Source organism: Engraulis encrasicolus, chromosome 21 (assembly GCF_034702125.1).
Source record: "Engraulis encrasicolus isolate BLACKSEA-1 chromosome 21, IST_EnEncr_1.0, whole genome shotgun sequence".
NCBI classification, from domain to species: Eukaryota; Metazoa; Chordata; class Actinopteri; order Clupeiformes; family Engraulidae; genus Engraulis; species Engraulis encrasicolus.
This window is the reverse complement of record NC_085877.1, coordinates 38,015,387-38,020,906: the sequence shown is the minus strand read 5'-3', so window position 1 is coordinate 38,020,906 and position 5,520 is coordinate 38,015,387. Positions and strand designations below refer to the sequence as shown.

The 5,520-nt window shown below is 43.8% G+C and overlaps 1 pseudogene; it reads left to right on the top strand.

Moving 5' to 3' along the window:
• The first annotated feature begins 986 nt into the window (after nucleotides 1-986).
• The window catches only part of LOC134437192 (actin-binding protein WASF3-like), a 91,945-nt pseudogene continuing 87,411 nt past the window's right edge, over nucleotides 987-5,520 (top strand).

Genomic DNA, 5,520 nt, shown 5'->3' with positions numbered 1-5,520 from the left:
AGGGTTGGAATTAAATCCACATACAGTAGTCCTGTCTTGTTTTTTTGTTTAATTTGTATGATATTTATGTATTGTTAATTTGTTTAGAATAAAGTGAGGATTTCGATACATGTTTTAGTATTCCTTTATTCCTTGGTAAAAGAAGAAGAAGAAGAAGAAGAAGAAGAAAGGGGAAAGAAGACTTTCTGCAGTTGAGAAGTTCTTGCCTAGAAATATGGAAAATACTTATAGTGGGTATGAAAGGATATGTCACAGAATAGATAGGCCTAATAGGCCTACTATTCAGCTCATTTACTGCCAGTATCTTACTCACAATTCGTTTGTTTGCTCAGTCAATTCGCTTGCTTTCATGCTGTGGACAAGAAGCTAAGTGTCTTACAAACACTTTTTTTTGCTTTTGGTTTCAAGGCCTACTATCAGATGAGCGTGTAAAATCTACTCTTTGTTGGTCTGAAGATGACACATGCTTTGCATTGACTTTGTATTGGATAAAAAATACAACACAATAAATAAATTAATAAATACATAAATAAACAAACAAACAAACAAACAAACAAACACTTGACAAAGCATCCTCTACTTGTTTGTGTAATGGAGCTCTCCACTCGCCAGAGAGCGCAATAGTACCAGGAGATAAAGCAGAGAAGGTTTCCAGGAACCGAAGTGGTCCACAAAACGCACACCATATAGCCGTAAAGGGTGTAAACTCGAACCGTCGGTACCTGAACTGGGTGGATGCGGTGTGTTTCTGCCCGTTCACAGCCGTCCTTGTCCTCGACCTAGTTTCTGAAAATTCCTCAGTCGTCTCTTCCGCGCGCTGCTGCTCCCTTGATGGGGCAGTGGTCTGGGATGTAGCCTACCCAGCGGCGCATGCGCAGTACGCCGCGTTGTTGCAGCTCGCTCTCTCGCTCTCTCTCCATCTCCCTCCTCCCCTCGCTTGCCTGTGGAGTCGAGTGGGCCAGGGAAACACACATGCGAGAGAGAGATAGCCAGCGGACACCGATTTCAGGATTTCGGCCGTAGCGCCAGTGCATGTGATCTCCATTAGTTCAGACTAATTCGGAACGCGTCCTCGGCATTGGGAGCCTTTAGATATGTTGAACTCAACCTAAAGCTAACGGCGCACTAAACGCAGAAAGGAGACATCTGCGTCTGTGAACACAGGTAAGCCTAAAATCGCTTTATAATCTGGCCGTCAGTGTGGCTTGCTCGCAGGCAGACGGAAGAAGTAAACAGATACAATGTGGCTGTTTTTTTCCCTTGTTTTGTAGTTTGGGTACATATTGGCATCGCACATTAAAGCACCCTGCAGTGTGGGCATTTGGGTAGGAGAAAAAGGCGTCACTGCGTATGTAAAGGGAATGTCATCTCATTTTCTGTGCATCACCATCACTAGCTTGTGAACGAGTTGTGTTTGATGCGTATGAATTGAAGTACCGCGCCGGTGTGATGAGACGAGGGGAGATGAGACGAGGCGTGTTCGTGTTAAAAAGAAATTCTGTGATTTGTTTGACAGTGACTGTGTCATTTCGCATTCGTCGTGTCTCGCGGGTGGGGTAGACGAAGGTTTTGACAAGCGTTGCAATACAAACGCAAGGCTCTACCCGTGACTGGTGGTCGCGGTAGAGCGAGAGAGCAGGCGAGCGTTCTGGTGGATGCTCGAATGGAAGCGTTTTGGGCCTACCTAGTATCCTCGTGCGATAAAGTCCGTCGTTTGTTTACACGTGCAGCTGTCAATCGCTGTTGTTTCTTGCGGTTTTAATGGAAGTTCAACGGGTTCATGGGCCACTAATTCATGCGTTGTTTTAGGCTACTTGTGGTAGTCTATTTACAAAATCTGACTGAATTCATGGCAGGACTAGAACATGTGATGTTCGGTGTATGGTTGTTGTAAATTGTTTCACTTCAGTCTTCCCAGTAGGCCATCAAGGTGTTTTTTTGGGTAGCCTACCAGTTTATATAGAATTGTATTATTTTGTGGATGATGTGAATTACTGTAGGCCTAGTAGTTTTTTAGTAGTAGAATTAATACGCATAACAATTATACTACAATTATATTGTATGTTTTTGCTATAGGCTTCAGGAAATAGCATTATTACAATGTTACTATTGGAACTAGTAGAGTAGCACTACTAGCTTCCATAGTAACATTGTAATTTCGTATGTCCTGTATAGCAAACACATACAATGTTATTGTAGTATTATTGTTATGGGTATTTCTACTAGTGCTAGTGGTAACCGTATAACATTTAGAATTTTATCTAGTTGGACTTAATTTTATTGAATGAAACATAAAGAAAGCCTGGTTATAAACAGCAGTAGTAGCCTAGTAGAAGCAGTAATAGTAAACACAATAGTACATTACAAGCAGTAATAGTAGTCATACAATTTCTCAATAACAAAAAGAGACCATGATGGAATGGAAAATGACAGACTGCCAGTCCTAATAGAAACATTCCCCCAAAATAAAGGGGTGTGTGTGTATAGGGGCGTGAACTCCCTTCCCATCTTCCAACCCCCCCCCCCCCACTCTACCATCGCTTCCCCCTTAGGCAGTCTCGTGCTCCAGTGCCCCCCATCGCCCGGAGCCCTCGCAGTGCAACAAAGACCCGCCAAAACAAAGGGCAAGACATGCTCCCAAAACAGCACCCACTCTCCCTATGCACACGCCCCTAGTACACTAGCCTATAAAGGCAAAATGCAATAACTACACGTTTTGTCAAAATTGTGTTCTGACTGAAAATGGTCTTCATTACAGCTCCTTTATCCTTTGTAAGCTCATGTGTCCCACTTGAGAGATATTGCTATGTCAAATGTGCACAATTAATCGAAAATAATCGAAAATCGTGATAAAATCGTGAAATCGAAGTCGTGATTTCAATCGTGATTTAATCGTGGCAATAGTGACCTACCTTTTGAGAGCGTCCTTGAAGCCAGAACATACTGACAGGCTGGTGTTTCTGGACAGAAATCTGTCCACCTAAGTTTCATGCTATTGCCTTTTACATAATTATTACCATTCATTATGTTTTGCTCATCCCCTATGTAATTCATTTTTGGTTGTATTTCATCAAAGAAAATTCAGCAAAAAATCAATTATCTTGATTAATAATCGTGATAACGATTTTGACCAAAACAATCGTGATTATGATTTTTTTCCATAATCGTGCAGCCCTATTGCTATGTCAAATGTGCAGTAACTACAATGTCCAACCTAATACCAAGGCTATGAAAGGCATCCTTCTCATTTCCAATGTTGGCGTAGTTAGGCTACTGCACTTTGCCTTTAGGGCAGTACAGCTCTATGAAAACATGCAAATTTGCCCTCACACAATAAAGTGCATGTCTGCACATTCGCATAGTGCGCACACTCACACACACACACACACACACATACACACATACACACACACACACACACACACACACACACACACACACACACACACACACACACACACACACACACACACACACACACACACACACACACACACACACTTCACCACCCACTCATCAATTATTTAAGCCCATTGTAAAAGCCATAGGTCTGGTCCTACCCCCCACCCCCCCTCCTGCCTGTGATGGTGTCAGCGGTGTGGGACACTCAGCAGTGTTTAAGTGTCATGGGATCAATGGAGGCATTGCCAAAGTAGTATTTGATTCGACCCTGTTAACCCCTGGTAGGACTCGTCTGACCTTGTAGAGCCATTGAACCTGCCATGTACTTGACAAAAGGCTATGAGCAATGTGTAGTGTGTGTGTGTGAGTGTGAGTGTGTGTGCGCGCGTGCACGTGTGTGTATCTGTGTGTCAGTGCACTTGGACAAGATGCTAAGAAGTGGTGTGTGTGTGTGTGTGTGTGTGTGTGTGTGTGTGTGTGTGTGTGTGTGTGTGTGTGTGTGTGTGTGTGTGTGTGTGTGTGTGTGTGTGTGAGAGGGAGAGGTTGCGTGTCGGACATGTCTGTCCAAGGCTAATTGAGTCAACAGCGAGGGTGGGAGGAGAGAGAGAGAGGGGGGGGGGGGGGCACACACACATCCCGCCCTGCCCTTACATGCTCCATTGGGCTGTGTGTGTGTGTGTGTGTGTGTGTGTGTGTGTGTGTGTGTGTGTCTCTCTCTCTCTCTCTCTCTCTTGTGTGTGTGTGTGTGTGTGTGTGTGTGTGTGTGTGTGTGTGTGTGTGTGTGTGTGTGTGTGTGTGTGTGTGTGTGTGTGTGTGTGTGTGTGTGTGTGTGTGCCAAAGGGCTGCTACACAGGGTCTCGATGGATGGGTGGGTTTTGGAAGACTCAGTTAATCTAGTGTTATGATCCCTGCTGTTCGGACGAGGCAATTCACATCCCCGCTGTCTATGTGTGTGTGTGTGTGTGTGTGTGTGTGTGTGTGTGTGTGTGTGTGTGTGTGTGTGTGTGTGTGTGTGTGTGTGTGTGTGTGTGTGTGTGTGTGTGTGTGTATTTGTGTGTGTGGGGGAGGCTCAGAACTGTACCGCTGCACTTAAGGTCCAGACCGATAGCTCAGTGCTACCGATAGGCTACTGTATGAGCCTTTGGGAGGAAGGTTTTACTAACATTCTACTATACCGAACTCTGAACTCTGTCACCAAAACTGTACTGGCTATGTCTTAATCTGTTAGTTAAGGCTCTCTGTAATGGCATAGCAATGTTGTTAGAATGTAATAGTTGAGTATTTTCAACAAATAGTGAAACGGCAACCCCCATCTGCGCAAATAGGGCTACCTTCATCTCAAAAACTGTTGGCGTGCATAATACAGTGGCTAAATACATTGAGGTAGGCTATGCGGCTCATGATAGAACAAAACAAAACAAAACAAAACAAAACAAAACGTCAAAATGTGAACCTTGTGTATGTGTGAACCGAGATCACGTTTTCTTAACGGTATACCGCCCAGCTCTAGTGTGTGTGTGTGTGTGTGAGATCCCAATTCATTGGAAAGATAATTCACATCCTTATGTAGTATGTATAGTGTTGGATTCTGAACATCAGCTAGTAATTGATATATGAGCAAGAAATCCTTTAAATCAATATTTTTATTTGTTCTGTGAAAATGATGTAAACCTGCTGCTTACATTATGGTCACTATGGTCAATGTCTTTGTAACCAAGACGATCCTGCTACTCTGGGATTCGAACCCGCCATCTACTGTACCTGTTAGTTAAGGCTCTCGGTGATGTCATAGCAATGTTGTTATGATGATGTAGTTGAGTATTTTCAACAAATAGTGAATAGGCCCGCCGGCGACCCCATCTGCGCAAAGAGGGCTACCTTCAGCGTAAAAACTGTTGCCGTGTTTTCTCTCTTTTTTAGCTGTGTGTTGTACGTCTTCTTAAATTCATCTCAAAAGCTTTTGGTGTGCTTGATACAGTGGCTAAATACATTTCCCGGCCTTGTGTTTGTGGTGAAGCTAGAACTCTTTCACAGACATGGCTGTTGTGGTATGAAGAGAGAAGGCTCCTCATGTCCAGTTGTGTTTCCACATCCTCTCGTTGGCATGGTGATGATGAC